The 22599-nt window shown below is 35.1% G+C and overlaps 2 long non-coding RNA genes across 2 annotated transcripts; both read right to left on the bottom strand.

Moving 5' to 3' along the window:
- Positions 1-325: 325 nt before the first annotated feature.
- Positions 326-18073, bottom strand: LOC126829834 (uncharacterized). Its single transcript, XR_007683538.2, has 3 exons — positions 16266-18073; positions 13402-13546; positions 326-916 (listed from the first exon to the last, which is right to left on the bottom strand). It is a non-coding gene; the product is annotated as an uncharacterized LOC126829834 (long non-coding RNA).
- Positions 18074-18105: 32 nt separating this feature from the next.
- On the bottom strand, positions 18106-22183 carry LOC126829835 (uncharacterized). The gene is made up of 3 exons (XR_007683539.2): positions 22003-22183; positions 21115-21480; positions 18106-19953 (listed from the first exon to the last, which is right to left on the bottom strand). It is a non-coding gene; the product is annotated as an uncharacterized LOC126829835 (long non-coding RNA).
- Between the last annotated feature and the right edge of the window lie 416 nt (positions 22184-22599).

The following is a 22599-nucleotide window of genomic DNA, read 5'->3' on the forward strand; positions in this document are numbered from 1 at the left end:
ATAGTCCAGGCAAGATAGCATAAGTGCGGGCAGTTGCTCTATTACAACAGTAAACAGTAGAACTCGCAACACCTATTTTTTTGGACATGCCAAGACAAGACAAATGAGGACTGGACATTAATCTAGTTGTATTTAACAAATCAACCTAGAAGCTGGTGTCCCTAAATAGATGACACTCGTTAATTACTTGCACATCTAACATATTTATAAAACATCTAGCATTGAAATTGGTCATCACTCTGTGCAACCCAAGTAAAAAATCTCATTGAAGGTGCGTGCTGGGCAGGTAGTCAATCGCCTACCCTGCCCTCATAAATGCAATGCAAAAACAAAAGAAACTGGAAATGGTTGATAAAGATCGAAACCGATAAGATTTCCTATCAGGGTATAGGGGAGGGAGAGGGGGTGGCTATGTGCCCTCGAATTTCGACAGAGTTACCTTAAATACTCAAGTAAATCCCCACCCTAATGAAAACATTGTGCCCCCTTTTTCTGTTGCCCTTCCCTTGTTCCAACCAAATCCAGAGATATTACAAGACAATCGCACTCAATGTACGTACAGAATATGTCTGTTTATCATAGATGATTTAAAACAAGCCCAATCAGACCCTGATTTCCACGGATGGCTTCCAGAATAGATTTCACAGTCGGATTAATGTTTCCATAATATTCAGAATCAACTAATTTGTCTTAGTTTTATTTATTTATCTAAATGAATTTATTGCAACACGGGCGACGGGAGCGTTTTTGCCGGTTAGCATACTCAAGGCCAATATGCTAACCTTCACCACAAACTCTATTGACATTTAATCTGTCACCAGTAACTTCCTTGGTCTGGCTTAAGGTGTATCTTGATCTTCTTCTCGTTCTTGGGGTTGTCAGTTTACTTTCAAAAGAATATTTTATTTCTTTATATCTGTAATATATATATAAAAATGTAGCCGATGAATTAAATAGAAATAGGCCAGAGGCCAATTTGCAACACGAAAGAAAATGTTAACGTGAAACACGTGGTTATCAAAAGGCTCCACCAAACGATAAAACATTAGCTGCACTAACGGTTCTTTGATAATCATCGTTTCGCGTAAAAGTAATAATTGTTGGGGTTTTTTTTTAAAAAAAAGAAGAATAATATGAAGTAAATACCGTATTTACACGACATGCACTGTTTTTAAAGGTCCCTAGAAATTGTTAACGATAATCCGTAAGCCACACGTTGACATTCATTCCTCGACAAACTTGCATAGCAGTACCAATCGATAAATTAGTGCGTACAAAGAAAATTCTTATAGGAAAATATAAGAGATAATATAAGTGAGATAATTAAAGCTGATTAACCGATAATTCCGATGTTAATGTAGTATGTGCAAAGAAACCTTACGTTTCTTTGTTGGATGAGGAAAAACGTGAGTTGTCAATCTTCGATAATGGCGGCCGTGTGTAGATTGCAATTATTCCGTTTCACGTAAAACCCAGTTAATTACTAAGATGAAAAAAATGTGTCGGAAATGGAATCAGCTGCCTCCAAAACGTATATTTTGACACCACATGTGGTGGTCACTTTGTAAAATTCGAATTTTCCCGCCATCTTGAATTATTTTCCAATATTGACTCGGCGGTATAACTAATCATGAAAATATGTATGGAAATGGGTTCAGCTACCCCAAACGGATATATTTTGATACCAAACGCGATCATTTTCCGGTCAAAACTGGCGGCCATTTTGGATTTTTGTCAATTTGATCCATTTGGGCACGGATTTCGGACTGACTTTTTTTTGGGTGATAATATAGGTCTATACCAATCGTAAACCGTGGTCGGCATTTCTATTGCAGTAACTGCTCGGAATGGTGCGAAATTGAGTTAAAATGCCTTGACTAGTATGACAAACGCACAGGTTCACACACCCCAATCCATATCACTCCGAAGCCAAAAAAAAAATGTTTTCCTGTAGAGGTTTTTAGGCTAATCAAAGGTTCATAAGCGTGTATTATGAATTAGTCTATAACAGTGATATTAAAATAAATACATTTCTTTATTATAGATATAAACTCCTACAACATGACAGCCACAGAGTACATGAGGGTTGGCTGGTCTAGTGGTTTAATGCGTGTGCATGAAATCAAAAGGTCTGCCATTGACTCAAGAGGCGTGGTTTCGATTCCCCGCTTGAACGTGAGAAGGTGTAGGGTCGCCTTTTCAACCTCGTGGGTTTTCACCGGGTCCTCCCCGGTTTCCTCCCACAAAGTTAGTCCCGAAATGACCTAGGTTGTTTGTACTTGACGTTAAACCCCATTTCTTTCTCTCCCTCCACAGATTGCACAACCTTGACATCAACTTGTGGCATTAAAGGTGGACACTACACTAATACCGAAGCTTGCAGGTAAAGTGCATATAGTCATTCATTTTATAATTCGAATGTGAAGTCGAAAAATCCACAATCCGACAATTATTGGGGTTGATCGTCCATCTTGTCTGCTCCATGGAATGCACCATGATAAGCCAAGCAGTGTGTTATGACGGACATTTTGCCCGACAGCGCCGTTACGGCCTACTCTTTTTTCGAATTCAAACTGTCAATGGTTCTTATACGTTAAGTCATTCTTTTGATTCCTCGCTTGTGCTTGACAATGAGTAGGCTCCAACATCGTGGGTTTCTCCGGGTCCTCGGGTTTTCTCCCACTACTAAAGAACCTTACGCGCAAGTGAATTATTGAAATAAGATCGAACCATATGTTAGTCTGGAATGACCTAGTTTGTGTCGGGTGGACGTTAAACCACATTTCATTTCATGGTCAGTTCAACTCCTACAGTAGTAGATCTTTGGATGACGCATTGCATGAAAGGTTCCCACATGAACGCTGAGAAGGCTCTTGTTAACTGCGTATACAATGGCTAGATTTAATTGTTTGTGAACAATATTTACACTGATAGCTGTAGAAGCATTAGCCCATTCTATGAAAACAAACCCTGATATTTGTTTTAAGCTCCCGGTAAGTGCTCAGTTCAAAATCAAAACAAATTATAATATTTGTTTTGCTCCTGGTAAGTGCCCAGTTTAAAATAAGAATGTTATTAGTTATTAAAATTGTATTGTAGGTTGATTAGAAATTATAAAGCATGTTTGGTAAATGCTGATTGCTTCAGTGGAATTTACAAGTCTTCTTTTGAAGATTATGTAAGGAACCACCCACACATCGATTGTGGTGAGTATACGCGTCTCATTTTATGCCTACACTATAATTAAAAATAGAAGGTATAGTTATCCAAAACTTGGTGCGAACTACTACTTTCTTCAAACTAGACTACATATTGTTAATCCGTTACTATAACGGTCTCGGTTTCATTATTATAAATACTTTTAATTACCAAGAAAGGAATTCTCATTTGTTTACGATTTATGCCAACAAAATGATTATTTAACAATTTAACACATAATCAGAAATGAATGAAATGCGGTTAAATGCCTTATTTGTATGCACCCATCGGCTACTGAAGACAAAATGTATTTAAACATGCATTATGCAAGAGCTAAATCTGCCTATTGCGGGTCTTTCTTTAGGCCTTAAATGTTATCTAAATTAATAATTAGACATTGATTAACTTACCAAGAGCGTAGAAAGAGAAAATGCTATGGCAACAAAATCAGCTTTGATACTCGCAAACAAAAATGAACAATATTCTCGGAAAAAAAATATAAAAATTTACGGTGTGAGAGAGGCGAGAAACGAGGACTTAAAATCAAAATTCCTTAAACTTGCTCATGACTGTGCCGGTCTTAAGATTCCAATTATGGAAATAAATGCCATTCATAGAATACCATCAAAACATCCAGATAAACCTCGCCCAATCATATTAAAGGTACTAACAACATATGCAAAAACAGTATTAATGAGAAATCGTAAATACTTCAAAGAGCAAGGTGTTATCCTGCTAGATGACGTCACAACCAGAAACGTAGAGGTCATAAATAGACTCAAATCACATGAAGAAATAGAAAATGCATGGTATTTTAACGGAAATGTTCGTGGTGAGACATATGACAAAAAACGTATTATTTTCAATTTATATGATGACATAAATGAAACCCTTTTCAAGATTAAACCTGCCACTAATAACAGTAGTCAAGAAACAGTGCGTTAGATAACTGTGAAAAATGCGTATGACTCTATGCCCAGTGTAATATACTAACGTAGTTATTCAAAACCGTTCTAGTTTAAAGCGTTTAAATGACACCTTTACACAAACGAAAATCAGTCAAGACATCAGTGTGCCTATTCCAACATTACGATATATGTTTGCAATCTGTGTACATGTGTATAACTTTATGACATTTATACGTTTATGTTTTCAGCATTTTCATTCAAAACTATTTACAACTAATTTATACAAACTACATGGACTTATCAGTACAACTCAATATTTACTTTATTTTGAATTAGACATATTTGAAATTATAACGATTGGTCATTGTTTGTTACAATGGTACAAATTATTAGTATGAACAGTAGAGGGTTGAGGGATAGCTTAAAACGGAAAGATCTGTTTAATTATTTAGCAGAAAAGAAATACTCAATATGTTGTCTACAAGACACACATCTTTTGAACTCTGATTTTAAAAAAATGCATTCAGAATGGGATGGCGACATTATTTTAGGTGAAGGAAAAAACAATGCAAGAGGGGTCTGTATACTTCTAAATAATAACTTTGAATATGAGATAAAACGAAAACACATAGGTCAAGACGGTAATATTATAGCGGTTGAACTGCTTTTAGAAAAGGTAATTACTTTGAATTTAATTACAATATATGGTCCAAATAGAGATACTCCTGATTTTTATTGTAAACTGAAAAAGCTAATACGAGAATTTGACTCAGAATTTAAAATCATTTGTGGCGATTTTAACCTTGTCCTTAATTATGATCTTGATTGTTTTAATTATGTTAAATATAACAACATAAAGGCAAGAAAAGAAGTATTAGATTTAATGAATGATGAAAATCTTTCAGATGTTTGGCGGGTATATTCTCCAAATAAGAAAAGTTATACATGGCGCAGAAAAAACCCAACAAAAAAGGCCAGATTAGATTTTTTTTTAATTTCCGAAGAGTTGATAAGTTTAATAGATAAACCAGGTTACAGAACCGATCATTCTGTAGTTTTCTTGAATATAAGAACTAGTTCATTCGAGAGGGGCAGGGGATTTTGGAGATTTAATAATACACTTCTCGAAGATGTTGAATATGTTAGAATAGTCAAAAATACGATTCTAGACACAAAAAAAGAATATGCCGCATTACCTTATGCGAGAGATAAAATAGGTCTTATTAAAGATAGTGACCTTTCATTTGTGATTAACGATCAATTATTTTTCGTAATGTTGCTACTCAATATAAGGTCAAAAACTATATCCTACAGTGTATTTAAGAAGCGAAAAGAAAAAGAACAAAAGCAGTTTTTGGAAAAACAGTTACTCTTTCTGCATGATTTTCTTCAGGATAAAGATGACACGTTTTTAAATGAAATTTACCATGATTATTTAAATCAACAAGAACGTTTAAGAGAGAAATACATTAAAGGATTGATTTTAAGATCAAATGCTACATATATTGAACATGGTGAGAAACCATCCAAATATTTTCTAAATCTGGAAAAAAGAAATTATGTCAATAGGAATGTTACAAAAATTATTGATACAAATCAACGACTGATAACAAATCAAAAACATATTTTAGAAGCTATTAAGGATTTCTATAAAAATTTATACGAATCACGGGACAGTAGTTTAGAAGATGTTAATCTTGATGAAGTTTTAGCGGACCATAACATTACCATTCTTAGTAACAATGAAAGGGATGGTCTAGAGGGGGAGATAACAACTAGTGAGGCCCTGTCTGTATTAAAACATATGAAACCTGATAAGAGCAGTGGAAGTGATGGCTTTTCGAATGAATTCTATAAGTTTTTCTGACCAGACTTATCAATTTTCCCTGTCAGATCCTTTAATTATTCACTAAAGGCGGGTATCTTATCAGAAACACAAAGGCTCGGTATTGTTTCGATACTTCCAAAAGGGAATAAACCAAGGGAATTCATCAAAAACTGGAGACCAATTACATTGCTAAATACCTCCTACAAAATTCTATCAGCCGTTATAGCAAAACGTATTAAATCTGTTTTAAATTATCTCATTCATGAGGATCAAAAGGGTTTTTTAACTGGGCGATTCATTGGGGAGAATACACGACTTTTATTTGATATCTTGCAGTATACAGAAATTGAAAATATTCCCGGACTAATTGTTCTTATAGATTTCGAGAAAGCTTTTGATTCCATTTCATGGAGATTTATTGATAAAACTTTAAAATTCTTTAATTTTGGACAACAAATCAGGAAATGGGTGAACATTTTTAATACTGATTTTAAGCTCTGTGTTAAACAATTTAGTAAATCGAGTGAGTTCTTCGCCATCGGACGTGGCTGTAGACAGGGCGATCCGTTATCGCCCTATGTTTTTTTGCTATGCGTTGAAATTTTGGGTAGTTTAATAAGAAACGAGGAAGACATTAAAGGAATTAATTTAGGGAATAAAAACCAAAAAATCGTACAATATGCGGATGACACTGCTCTGACACTTGACGGTAGCGAAAAATCTCTTAGACAGGCCTTGAATCTTCTTAATGAATTCGCAAAATATTCAGGTTTAAAACCAAACTTAGAAAAAACTTGTTGTGTTTGGATAGGTTCATTAAGAGGAAGTCAAGAACGATTTTTAAATGTTAAAAAAAATTTAATCTGGGAAATATCGGAATTTACGGCCCTAGGAATAAAATACAGTACTGATATCGATAAGATAATAGACCTGAATTATAATGTTAAGTTGCAAGAAGTTTGTCACTTGATGTCAAATTGGTCTAAACGAAATTTAACTGTACTCGGTCGAATAACTGTCGTAAAGTCAATATTAGTACCAAAATTAAATCATTTACTAACAAGTCTACCTTCACCGGATATATCTTACTTAAAAAATATAGAGAAATCGTTATATAAATTTGTTTGGGGTAATAAAGCTGAAAGAGTGTCCAGAAAAACTATGGTTCAAAATTTTGAAAATGGTAGATGTAAAATGATTGATATAATAGCATACTCAAAGTCGTTAAAAATTACTTGGTTTAGAAGATTATTAAAACATCAAAACACTGCCTGGGCAGTTAATTCTTTACCAGATAAACAGTTGTTGGTTGGCTCTTTCGGGGATGATTATTTCTATAAACTATCAAAGCGTACAAAATTGTCTTTCTGGCAAGAGGTTTTTAATTATATAAGTATTGCGCTAATTAAGTTAAAACCCGTTCAAATCTATCTATAATTTCTCTCCACACTTTACAGACCTGTATGGATTAAAACAATCACTTCTTGCTAAATGGACTACTTTAAACAACATAAATGCTAAAACAGTAGATGTCAGGTTAATATTACCCATTTACCCTCAAATTATTGAATTCATCTCTATGTTTGATACTGGGGCAAAATATTTCTACACACATTTCTTAGATAAAAAAATTCAAAAAACTAAATCCGAAAACTCATGGGAATTAGATCTAGGAATGAAATTAACTTTAGAAGAATGGGCTCGTATTTACAAGCAAACATTTGATTTCACCGTCGATACTAGGCTGAAATGGTTTCAATTTCGACTCAATAGTAGAATAATTGGTACAAATAAATTTTTAGCTAAAATTGGAATTTTTAAATCAGATTTATGTACCTTTTGCAAAAAAGAAACTGAATCATTAATACATCTTTATTACAGCTGTGAACATGTACAGGTATATTGGAAAGAATTAGGAAGCTGGATTAAACTAAAGGCAAACAATGATTTTGATATCACCTTGATAAAATGTTTATTTGGCATTGATACTGATGATAACAAAATTCCAAATTTGATATATAGTTTAGCTAAGTTACATATATATAAACAACGGCTTGGAGAAAATAAACCAATTTTGAAGGTTTAGTTATTTAGAATTTGTATTCGTTTGAACACATTTTAAGAAATTTGAACGCCCTCTCACCCATTTTATGGCAATTTGTGGAAGATTCACTCCCGGGTGCTGTTTTGCAGAATATGATCACATGATCCGAGCTTGAGATCTTGCTGCGACACAGAAACGCCCAAGGTTGAATACAATAGAAAATGAGTGCAAATGAGTAAAATCGCTGGGGCGATTCGCCCGCATTCAGGGTGGTCCACAGCTTCAAATGTGCGCGCTTAAAAAATCTAAATATTAAAATATTTATCAACGAAATCTTTAAATAGTACCTCCTTTACGCGTGTTACGAACTTGATCAAAACATTTGATGAATTCTATGATTTTATTTTTCTTAATGTCGTCTTCATTAGCCCTTTAGTTACAGACAAGTAGGGTATTTAATATAATCCATTTCATCCATTCTTAAACATACATTATGCAAGAGTTAAATCTGCCTATTACTGGTCAAATTATTAATCATTAATTAACTTACCAAGACCGTAATCAACTCTCGATGCCATCGGGTGGCTCCGATATTATTAGATTTAAATACGTTTTGCAGTTGATGATTTAAAGTAAAACTGGATAACCAAGACTTTATTTATTATCGTAACAACGGTAACAATGACAATCGAGGCTACACTGTATTGTATTCAACATATTCATTTTTCATTATATATTTTTTTAACTATTATAGCGAGAACTGTCAGCTGTTTATCTAATCTTACATAATGCCCCTTTAAGAAAACACAATCAAATATCACCGGTAGAAAATCTCTCAACATGTGTTCAATCGTATATAAATAGGCCCATCAAAAGATTTTAGCGTTGGTCATATGTGTCGTCTGGCTTATATATCGTCTGCAGAGGATGCCGAAAGCTGACTAATTTTTGTTTCATCATATATTTGTAAATATTGAACTGTTCTCAAATTGATATTCCTTTTCGAAATTCAACTATCAAAATATTGCAGTTTGAAAGGGATTAAATAGTCTCAATACGTTAATGGCAAAGCTTTTTTCATATTTAGAAAATTAATATGTTGAAACTTTTAAACATTAACTAAAAGATTATTGAGAACAATATTTATATCACTCTTATCATAGCACACTGTATGATGCGCGTGCCCGTCTGCACAAACCGGGTTGGTACAGTAAAATAAGACGTTAAACTGCCATTTCATTCATTCATTCACCTTAGATAGCATACTTTTCAAATCTTGCCGTTTTCTTTAAAAACTACCTTTAAAGAAACAACTTTTCTTATATATAAGAAAAAAAATTATAAAACGATCTAACTCTCAGTTAAACATATAAGTAAAATTCAATTATTAGAGAAAAAACACTAAAAATTAAATTTTTGGCTAGTACTTTCATCGTTATCAAACGAATCGTCAAGCTATTTTAATGCGTTACTATGCTGTTACAACAACGTTACGTCATAACAGAGGAAAGTGACATATGTAAAATATAAAAACTAAACCGAAATAACATTAATTAAATATCAAACATAATTAAAATAATCACCCCTTAGCATTCAAAATTGGGTTATATTTAGCGATAAAGTTGCTTTCTTTGTTTCTTAAGAGATCAGTATCACTAATATTGGCCATGTACAAAGGAAAAAATCTTGAATTGAACTTTACCACAAATATCCATATGTTCGCTTACCGGCAAGAATCTATTTCTTGCGAGTTATTAGAACAATGTTGGTTAATTCGCAAATTCAAATTATCAGTAGTTTTTCCAATGTACTTGCTATTACAACCATTACGTATTAATAAGTAAATTACATATTTCGATTTGTAATTCATATTTTGTTTTGCATAGAATTTAACATCTTTAATAATTTGGACAAATGTTCCTTCTAATTGGAACATGTCATACATCGTAGTTTCCCACACTTGGATAAACGGGGTACCGAAATATCGGAATCAAATTTTGATGATGTTAATATTCTTCTAAGATATTGAGGTTGTTTTAGACTATTTACAATTTTTGAATTATTTAGGATGTATTTTAATTTACGACTACTGTTCTTTAAAATATCCAACCGCCCCTTTGCAATGGAGAACCCTCTTTCTTGAGAAGAATTAAATGTTGTCACAAGTGTTATATGATTAGTTAGTGTTATTTTGGGTTTTCTGAGATCACCAATGTTAAATTTAGATGCGTTTTCTTAACCAAATTTATCAAGTTTAAAAGATAATGTTGTTTTATAAGGAATCCCCTTAGCTCTTTTAGACGTTTTGATTTATCTTCTTCCGAAGATACTATTGTACATATCCGTCTTGTAAGATTATAAGGAATATTACTTTTGGTATGCGCTGGCACCCGATTAGATTTTATTACATACTTCGAGAAGGTATTTGTTGAGTAATAAAACCTTCTAGTAGTTTATCACCACTGGAAGCAACAAATTCCAGAACAAGCCAGAACTCATACCAAAATGGCCGCTTTATACAAATGAGTACTAACCCGAACCCTAACCCTAACCCTTTTAAGAGAAGTAAAAGCTAAATTAGACCCAAGTTCAATCTTTTAAAAAGGGTTAGGGTTCGGGTTAGTTATCCCCAAAATTCTCATTTATATAAAGCGTCCATTTTGGACTCCGGAAGCACCCGAACCTTGATAAACTACTAGAAGGGTTTATTTGTACCGTGCGGTAAGGTTTTATTACTCAACAAATACCTTCTCGAAGAATGTAATAAAATTTAATCGGGTGGCGCTGGATGTGTCCGTTATTTCTCCGGTGGATAAAAGCCTTACTGACACATCTAGAAAGTTGAGACTGGTTGTGCCTTTTTCGATCGTGAAATTTAAACTTTTGTTAATCGAATTAAGCAGGGAATGGAGTTGAATAAGGAGTTCTGGATTATTTGGTAATATTATTAAACCATCATCCAGAAATCTCCTCCATGCTACTTCAATGAATAATTGTGTTTCACGACCAAAAAACTGCCCAATTTCAGAATACCACAATTCTTCCAAATAACCAAGAGTAAGCGTTGCATATGCTCATAGCCACCCCTTTAATTTGATCATAAAATTGCCCAGCAAAATAAAAAAAAAATTATTTGACAGAACAATTTTAAGTGCTTCTACCACAAATTACTTTTGAAATCCAACTTATCTGTCCAGTAATCTACAACCTTTAATCCAAGATCTTGTTCGATGTTACTGTATAAATTTTCAACATCTAAACTGACTAAAATGCTGTTAGCGTCTACAGATTCTGGTAGTTTGCACAAAAAGTCTATGTCATCTCGTAAAAAGCGTTTCACGTATGTACAAAAAGGTTTTAGGATAAAATCTACAAAGTTGCTCAATCTTTGTATACTACCATTAGGCTCCCCTACTACGGGTCTAAACTTTAAATCAACTTTAAACTTGTACAGGCTCAATATCTATCTATCTATCTATATATATATTTGTGACTGTCGTTTGTCTGTCTGTCTGTCTGTCTGTTCGAAGTTGGCGGCTACACTAGGTCTGCCCCGAGTCTGAAATTTGGGGTATAGGGGTAGCTCGGACCGGGGAGTAACATAGGCCAGGTGGCGTTAGTCTACCACTTCCGGTTTCGGAGTTATGACCCCCGAGCGAAGCCGGGTATCCTGCTAGTAATAAATAGAATAACCAGTTAGAAATTAGAAATGACCTTCTACATAGGCCAGGTGGCGTTAGTCTACTACTTCCGGTTTCGGAGTTATGACCCCCGAGCGAAGTCTGTTCGGGGTTGGCGGCTACATCTGCCCCGAGTATGAAATTTGGGGTATAGGGGTAGCTCGGACCGGGGAATAACATAGGCCAGGTGGCGTTAGTCTACCACTTCCGGTTTCGGAGTTATGACCCCCGAGCGAAGCCGGGTATCCTGCTAGTTAGTAATAATGATCTCTTGAAAACAAAAGAAAGCAACTTTATCGCTAAATATAACCCAGTTTTGAATGCTAAGAGGTGATTATTTTAATTATGTTTGATGTTTAATTAATGTTATTTCGTTTTAGTTTTTATATTTTTAACATGTCATTTTCCTCTGTTATGACGTAAAGTTATTGTAACAGCATAGTAACGCATTAAAATAGCCTGACGATTCGTTTGATAACGATGAAAGTACTAGGCAAAAATTTAATTTTTAGTGTTTTTTTTCTCTAATAATTGAATTTTACTTAATATATATAACCTATAATGATTTATTGCTATGACTCTTCCACGTATGTCGCTTTACAATAATTTCTGTTCACAATGATTTATTTTAGCTTAAATACAAATATGGCTTTTTCTGAAACGAAATGCGTTTATATATGTTTTACAGTGTGTCTCGAATGTGCTTATTTTTTTTTCTAAAAATGAATAGTAATAGTAAATTAATAATTCATATTTCCCTTTTCTGTAAAGAATCGCAAAATTGTCAATATTTGGTCTCATAATACATGTTTTCCTGTTATACTTTTGAAAACAAAATTGTTTTTATTGAATACCCATTGGGTGTGTTTGGTTTTTTAAATTCATTTTGTTTATTGCTACATGTACTTTATTATCTAGTTTTATATAATAAACTTCTCTTTTGAAAAGGTTTTTGCTTTTTCTGAAACGAAATGCGTTTATATATGTTTTACAGTGTGTCTCGAATGTGCTTATTTTTTTTCTAAAAATGAATATTAATAGTAAATTAATAATTCATATTTCCCTTTTCTGTAAAAAATCGCAAAATTGTCAACATTTGGTCTCATAATACATGTTTTCCTGTTATACTTCTTATTTGAAAATGCTGTTGCTTTGTACCTGTACCTTTATTAACAGTAATTCTGTTGAATGGTAATTGGACCCATTCATAGCTTGAAAGAAAACAGTAATATGCGTTCAAATGAGTATTGAGTCAAGGAGTCTTATAATGTGACTGGAATTGATTTCAAACTCTTTAAATATTCATTGTCGTCGGAAAGATAAATGAATTGATATGCGGTTTAACGTCCTACTGTGCACCGAACACGGGCATACACCATGTAATGTGCTATAAGGGACAAATTGCCCGGACGTTGGCGCTATGGCTACACCTAAAACAAATTCCTTTTGTCTAGGGATCTTTTACAGGCATGTCAGTGTGTACTATTTTCATACCATCTCAATGATAACGTTTTCCCTTATAAGGATCTACGTCCTGCAGCGCAGGCAAGGCGGAAGCACGTCGAAAATCCAGACGAACTTTCTCGGTCAACACCGGGATCGCACACGGGAGTTCCAGCTTAGCGAGCCAATACTCACCGATTCACCGCGGCCCCCTATTGTCGCCAGTGACGCCCACAAATAAAACTGGAAGTCGACAGCTAGAGATACACAAAAATAAAGAAATGTAAAGAATAAATGTACCTTCGTGGTGTTCCTCTACGATGTCTACCGGTATGACAGGGGATAATTGGGTATCCGAATCCTCTGAATTAGGTACCGTGTCTTTAGAAACAATTTGATCTGTTAACTGATGGTGTTGATGGAACTGTATCATGAAAACTCCAACCTAAAATAATAAGTAAAACCATACCAGTTACTACATACTTTGATTTGTTTCGACTTAAATCCATCATTCTAAATTATATAAAGACAGGTTGGCAGCGATTTAACCAGGTGTTGAATTTGGCTTTACAAATCACCAGTTTAGTCAATACAGTTGAAACACTGAATATATGACATTTAATATTGCATGGCTCCGATTATTTGAAATCAGATTTATTTCATTGGAAAACAAACTAGAAACAACTTGAAAATCAGCTTCTACTCACGTAGTTCAAATATTCCAGTTATATAGATACAATACAAAGGAAATAATAGATCAACTGGAAAAAGCATGTTTTATCAACTCTGAAATTTGATTGTAACACTGCAAATATCAATATATTGACTACCACACCGCAATTACAATAAATATACTTCCAATTGCTTTATTTGTGTTGCTAACTGTTAAAGGGACGTTAATAGAACATTGCCGCCTGCTATTTTTGCATGCTAAGGTTGAAAAATATTTCTGGCATAATCGCGACCTTATTTCAATACATCGTATAGACAAAACTTAAATTTGACTAGTAAGTAAATATACTTTGATTATCTTTTGTTTAGGAATGGGATTTAATATCTCGTCGACACACTACTTTGGTCATTTTGAGACTAACTCTCAGCGAATTTCTTTTGTATGGTAACGTGCAAGAACCTGAAAAATACCGTTTCGTGATGACCCCTTTGTCAGCTTCCAAGCTACTCTTTTACAGATTTAGGAATCTATGGGGTTGGGTGTAACCGGCACGGCACCCAGTTGAAGACGCGCAGTAATATTGATCCGTAGGAGGGGGTCCAGTTAGAGGAGGGGGTCTCCAGTTAGAGGAGGGGGTCCAGTTAGATTCTAAGAGCGCGAATTGGTCCTGTTAAATTGTAATATATTATGTAAAATACTCTTATCAACATAATGAAATTTTCTTCATTTAGGAACAATTTTTAAAAATATTTGGATCGGCCCAGTTTGATTCCAAGAGCACGAATTAAAAGGTAGAGAATATTAATCACATTCTATTCTTTAAAAAAAATTTTTTTCTCTCTTCTCACTTTTCATATGTACACTTAAATAAAAAACAACGAACATTATGTTTAATTCCAAAACAAAGTCATGCGTGTAATAGTTATAAAATACATTTGTAGTAATGAAGCCCATTATAAGGGTTAATTGAATCAAATGTTGAATGTTTAGATATTGTATAATCATTACACAAACTACATTATAATTCCTTGGATAAAAGACGAATGAATATATAATAGTTTAAAAATATATACGGAACAGTCTATAACACTCTTTTTTTTAAAAAAACAAAATTTTTCGTATAAATATGCATTAGAACTTTAACATACCAGAATTGTGTGTAAGGGTTGTTCAGGCTATCGATGGCTAATCAGAAATGGACACCGTAACATCGTTACATTTTACTGAACGAATCAACATTATTAGTCTAAAAGCTAGCCAAATTTAATTATTATCTCTAGTACAAATAGCATGATAACCGTAAATATATATGCTTTTAAGGACACCGCCAGAGGCACTGTTCACATTGCCGCAAAATTAGTTTCATGATGCATATATGAAACCTGTGTCAAAATGTTCCTTAGGATTCCCAGTGACAATATGAATGTTTCTGAGTAGTCAATTATGTGGTTTAACCCACTTCTGAGTAGTTCAAAGTTCACAACTGGTTGGCCACACTTAATCTACCTTAAATGCAAATCCCAGTACAAGCACATAAAGGGTATCAAACTGTTCCCTTGGACCCCCTTGGGCAATATCACTCCATATAATTGGTCAAGTTTGGGAATTAACACACATCTGAGTAGGTAGAAGGTCATTTCTAATTTCTAACTGGTTATTCTATTTATTACTAGCAGGATACCCGGCTTCGCTCGGGGGTCATAACTCCGAAACCGGAAGTGGTAGACTAACGCCACCTGGCCTATGTTACTCCCCGGTCCGAGCTACCCCTATACCCCAAATTTCAGACTCGGGGTAGACCTAGTGTAGCCGCCAACCCCGAACAGACAGACTTCGCTCGGGGGTCATAACTCCGAAACCGGAAGTGGTAGACTAACGCCACCTGGCCTATGTTACTCCCCGCTCCGAGCTACCCCTATACCCCAAATTTCAGACTCGGGGCAGACCTAGTGTAGCCGCCAACCCCGAACAGACCGGCTTCGCTCGGGGGTCATAACTCCGAAACCGGAAGTGGTAGACTAACGCCACCTGGCCTATGTTACTCCTTGGCCCGAGCTACCCCTAAACCTCAAATTTCAGACTCGGGGCAGATGTAGCCGCCAACCCCGAACAGACAGACTTCGCTCGGGGATCATAACTCCAAAACCGGAAGTGGTAGACTAACGCCACCTGGCCTATGTTACTCCCCGGTCCCAGCTACCCCTAAACCCCAAATGTCAGACTCAGGGCAGACCTAGTGTAGCCGCCAACCCCGAACAGACCGGCTTCGTTCGGGGGGTCATAACTCCGAAACCGGAAGTGGTAGACTAACGCCACCTGGCCTATGTTACTCCCCGGTCCGAGCTACCCCTATACCCCAAATTTCAGACTCGGGGCAGACCTAGTGTAGCCGCCAACCCCGGACAGACAGACAAACGGCAGTCACAATATTAGTATAGATTAAATAGCCTCCGAGTCCCACAACACCAAAGCATATTTATACATGTGTTACCTTATAAGATATCGACGTAACTACTTCTTCCCACTAACTATCAGACGGTTGTTGATGATTACCATATCTTGCACCCGAAATCATGTATCATCTTGCCATTTCAATATCATATTCTACGGAATGCGTAAAGTATAGGCTATGCGTGGATTCCAATTTATACTTTCTCTTGATGTACTTGCATAATCCCTGCTGAATATTGCATAATTAATGTACAAGAAAGCCTTACAATTTCAAAGCCTAAACGTCCATGTGCTTGATTGAGGTTAAGAGTTCACTTGAATAAAAAGATTTGATTGGTAAGACTCTTCCTACGTCGCGGGAACAGTTGACAAACGGCGAACTATACGTTGTTTGCATTGTTAAGTGGTGACTGGTGGAACTGCTTGACGCCCTATGAGTAGACGACTATGTCCATAGTGATCACCACTATTTGCTTCTACATATCAGATCATGGGCAGGGTGTTTACCATCTGTGTGTTACACAGTCAGTCTGTACCCGAGAAACAAATTACAGCGGACACGCAAAAATGAGGACAAACCGATGTTTTCTGAAAATATCAGATCCAAACTAATCAGCACAGACGAATCTTTCCATAACCGAACGGACGACTGATACCACTTCTCATTTGAGACATTTACATAACTAATGTGTATTTGTATTGCAACTCGACAAGATACTATTTAATTCGATTTGTTAGTTTTAACTATACCATTTCCTACCAAGTAGACAATTTAACATGTCGGTTTCGTTCTCTGTGCTGTTGATTATTCCGTTAAATATACAAACTAATCAACTTACCATACACAGGTATATTGTAACACTATTACTGGTAACATAGATTAGATCAGTTTCTTAAATATAGGATCTATTTACATCGGGAACAGAATATGAAACAGCTAAATACAAATACAGCAGAAACATAAATACACCAGGGATATAAACAATAACATTAACACAGTACATGACTATATTACTACCATTCAGCCCCTCAGCCACGGCAGCGGCTCTGCTCATTTCCACTCTTCTCGTCCAAGTCTCTCGTCTCGGGGTCTTATATACATACCTTCGTCACTACATGTGGAAATTTTTGAGTACGTAATTAGATGCGTGCATATTACATAGTGGCCGTGTATATATGTTGTGGACAGTTTAACTTATATCGTAGATCAATAACATGGGGTTCAATGGTTTCACAAATGTGGGGTTTAAAATGGTTCAATGCATCTAAATAAATATTTTACATGTATAAAATATAGTCTTAATATGATACAAGTTATGGGGCACTATTTGTCACAGTATTAAGAAAAACTACCAGCTTCATCTCCAATATATATATCTTTAAGTTATTAATATAACAGCTGTATTAGTTGCAATATTCATAGATACCATAGATACAACCACATGCTAAGTCATGGCGAGATAGCCCATTTTTTGCTTAATGCATTTTTAATCAGCATTCATGATTCAAATTCTATCACAATTCGTACAGTTTTGAACACAGCTAAGCACACATCCCCCATCGCTCTTACGCACTAAAATGCCAAACACTCTTAAAAGCAGTTATTTCCTAGAACTAATAAACACACAATATTTTTCCTCACCCCACAAATGGCCATTTAGTACAATCTTTAAATCACTCTTAACATCTATCTAGTTATATATGCTGGCTCGACATTCACTTTAAAATATCCAGAACAACTAAAGCAAATACACATCCACACAGACACAAAAAAAAATCACTAAGCACACCGAACATTAATTAGTATCCGCCCAGATACACTGCCTTGATACACTCTTTAGAGCGAGAATTTCATATTTTCTAAGAAAGTCAAAACATAATTATTTCTTTGTCGTACAGTTTTGAACACAGCTAAGCACACATCCCCCATCGCTCTTACGCACTAAAATGCCAAACACTCTTAAAAGCAGTTATTTCCTAGAACTAATAAACACACAATATTTTTCCTCACCCCACAAATGGCCATTTAGTACAATCTTTAAATCACTCTTAACATCTATCTAGTTATATATGCTGGCTCGACATTCACTTTAAAATATCCAGAACAACTAAAGCAAATACACATCCACACAGACACAAAAAAAAATCACTAAGCACACCGAACATTAATTAGTATCCGCCCAGATACACTGCCTTGATACACTCTTTAGAGCGAGAATTTCATATTTTCTAAGAAAGTCAAAACATAATTATTTCTTTGTCTTTTGCTCAATAGGTTGTCAACTCATAGGTATCATTCTCCCACTTATAAATCCTTGACTCCGGAAATAATAACACAATTACCTCCCTTGTTTTTTTTACACCCCCCCCCCCATGGAATAGCTATCTTCAAACGTTTGAATTTGAAGTTGAAAATGATATTTTTGCCAATTTCTCAACTGGCAGTAGTGAATTATAGGATTAATAGGATTATTCTTTAACAAGGTGGGACTGTTTATAGACACCATCTATTTTAAGGCTTTATTTTAATACATTTTAAAAATATAACTGAAATTGAAATATGAAATTGCAACTTTAAATCTGACACATCGCAAATCGTATATATCTATTGATACACACACATCCATCTGGATATCACACTTTGTAAATCACTTAACACGCCTAAAATTCGTTAACATATATTCATACACTTTGTCTTGCCACATTCTTTAAATCACTTAGCACACCGAAACATCCATCTAGATACAGTGATGTAGCACACTCTTTAAATACTACCACATCTGACATTCCGACCTTCTGTGACACAATCTTTAATCTACATTCACAAAAATCCCTTGGATTGTAACAAAGGATATCTAAAATATACTGTCTTCACCTTAATACTTTTCCGGTAGATAGCATCTATTTTTATAAATCTAAAGCGTTTATTAAGATATGTTCTGTCCGAACATTTGAATATTGAAGCATCAGGTGCTATCTACCGTCCCAGATGAAAGACATCTTACCTTGTGTTCTTGTTAAAATACATCAAATGGGATGATCTTTCTTTACAGATACATTTTACATCCAATCCATAAATATCGACACACGTAATGCCGAACTTTAAGTTTTAATGTATCGCAACCCCGGGTGTTTATGCGCGCTCAAGATAAATTTAGTACGTGATAACATATACGTATATATTAATAATTGGTAAATCTATTTTAAAAATTGATTTGTTACTTCAGTGTGTCGTGGAAATGACTTGAACCTACCAACTTGTTTTTTTATTTCAAGAGTAATTATCTAAAATTTTTCTTCTTTTAATATGCTACTAAGCAACGTATTTAAATTTGAGATTTAATATTTCAGTAAACAACCAGATTATTTACAATAGGGGCACCGAAAGGACTTCATGTTTCACTTACTTCTTATATAGATAATTTTCTTAGCACTGTAGATAGCTGAATTGCCGACCATACATCTGATCTCTAGACCAGTATCATTTTTACCAACATAATAACTAAATTTGCTTCTAGAATAATAGCCACATGCAGATGACGCTGGTGGATCAACTTGACCATCAGTTATATTCTCCCGTATTGGTGTAGGATAAGAATCACCAGGTGATATGGATTCCCAAGACCAGGACCATTGAGGATTCCCAACATTTACATGACAGGTTATCTCAATATTTTCACCAACATCATACTGTTGTTTATTTGGATATATCATCATGTTAATACCACCTATAACATAATAGAGCTTAGTTTGTAACGTAGTCATAGAGTAGACTAGTCCTTAGTACTTTCTTAACATTAAAATCTTATTTCTCACATTTACTTATGTCTGAAATGCTTACTTTATTTCAGGTGGGGGATCACGTGGCTAAGTGGGTAAGACGCTAGCTCCCTAGCCTGGAGGTCGGGTGTTCGATCCCTGCATTGGCCGAGAAAGTTCATCCAGATTTTCCGGCGTGGTTCTCCCTTGTCAGTGATGCAGGGCGTAGGGGCTGACAAGAAAAGCTGTCTAGTCGTTCGGATGGGGCGAAAAACCGAGGTCCCGTGTACACATTGGCGTGCACGTAAAAGATCCCTTGGCAGTTGGAATTCGATATAAGAGTAGGCCGTAGTGCCGCTGTCCGGGCAAAATTTCCCTCATAGCACACTGTATGGCGTATGCCCGTCTTCATTAGCCCAGGTTAGGAGCAGAACAGTATGACGTTAAACTCCATTTCATTTCATTTATTTCAGGTGAAGATATTTAAATATAAAATGTGAGGGACAGGGCTAGCAGGCTTCCACTACCCGATTACCTGTGTCATGAAATACTTACTTTGAACAATAACTGTTTCCTAATGTAAACAAATCTTTAACAATATTATAAATTTAAAGTTACATGCCTAAGATTTATTATTATTGTTTGTAAAATACTTGCAAACAGAGCTTATAATGAACAACGCAAATAATCAACACAAATTCATTCAAGCCAAGTAACCTCTTCCTTAGTGCGATACGTCAATGTTAAAATACCTATTATTAAGAGAAATGAAATGAAATGGGGTTTAACGTCCTACTGTTCTGCTCCTATGCTGGGCTATTGAAGACGGGCATACGCCATACAGTGTGCTATGAGGGAAATTTTTCCCGGGCAGCGGCACTATCGCCTACTCTTATATCGAATTCCATCTGCCAAGGGATCTTATACGTGCATTCCAATGTATACACGGCACCTCGGTTTTTCGTCTCATCCGAAGGACTAGACAGCTGTTCTTGTCAGGCCCTCCGTCCTATTATTAAGAGATATATCACTTCCAGTATAATAAGAAGAATTGTTATAGTACTTTATATTTACAGTGCAACTGTCCTTTATTCATCGGGTACAATACAATCATACTTATGAATACTTACTTTGAAATGTAACATTTTTATCTTCTTGAAATGAAATCTGGGAGGTACCAGCAATCCCATTAGTTATACACTGATATTCAGCAGCATCATTACAATCAGGATCTTTGATAACAACTTGTAGATAGGATTGGGCTGGTCGTTTTGTCTGGAAGTTTCCGGTTACTGTATATTTCGGTCCAGTTATTCCTGTTCCAGGTCTCGTCCCAAGTAAATCTACGACTACCAAGGTTATTTGTTTATTTATCTGTATACTCAATAATATAGCATAACCAGAACTAACAGTAGGAGAACAGCGTAATGTTAAAGATGTAGCACCCGACTGTAAATTCTGTGATGGTGTTACATCTAACCTGACACCCTCGACACCTGTAAACATATATATAAGCTACACAGAGAGGGGAAGAGAGTAATAGGGTTAAGCGTTCACTCGATATAAATTAGGTTATTTCGGGACTAATATATGGTTCAATTTCATTTCAACATGTAAGCGACATGTAATTGGTTTTATCAAAGAATTCGGGTAAACTGGTTTATTGTCAATGAAAATGTTTAAAGATGCATTGTGCAAGATTTAGATAAAGATCTGGTCGTTCTTGTTATATTATTTTAAGAATACATAATACAAATTAATATATTGCAAACTTCAGTCAAATTACCTTATTCTAAGCGAAATTATAAACAGACATTGTATAACATGATTATAACAACGCCTAGGCTAAAGAACACATTATATACAATACAGACGTCAGCGTTTCCTAGACCATGTTATACACAAACTATTTAACATAACAAATACAATGACTCTATCAGGATTGACCATCTGGTTAGCGAGCTAGTGTCTGACTCAATTAGTATACCCCCTCCTCGCTGTATATTATGTGATCTTACCTTGATTTACAGCAGTGTAAAACAATAAAATTAACAAAACACTAATCCCCTCCATTATTTTCGGTCACAGTTTTTACCTACGTTATGATCAATACTATTCACTTGTCATACTAATAAATGTTATATAATACGTTTTGCATTATACGTTACCATTTACTTTTGTAAAACACATTGCTATAGAGGAATGCTTGGTGACAAACAATTATAACGTCAAACACTACAAACATTTGCATAATATAAAAGTTACACATACAACCAACACTCATGGTAATAATCGCATATAATCCCAATGAATTATGAATACCTGAATAAATATTATTATTCGATTTATATAGCGCTTCATTACACATGAGTATTTCAAAGCGCATTCCAACAAAACAGTTCAAAAACATTTTTAAAATAAATATGTCTTTAAGTTAGCTCTAGATGGAAGAGGACTCTCAGGTTTTTTTTGGAAGATCATTCCACATTTTAGCTGCTCTAACGAAGAAAGCATGTTTACCAGAACGTTTATTAGATTTAGGAATCCCAAGTGTGTTATGATCACTTGAAGAACGAAGGTTGGATCGTCGGAAAGTATAGAAATCAAAGAGTTCT

The sequence above is a fragment of the Patella vulgata genome, chromosome 8, assembly GCF_932274485.2.
Source record: "Patella vulgata chromosome 8, xgPatVulg1.2, whole genome shotgun sequence".
NCBI lineage: Eukaryota > Metazoa > Mollusca > Gastropoda > Patellidae > Patella > Patella vulgata.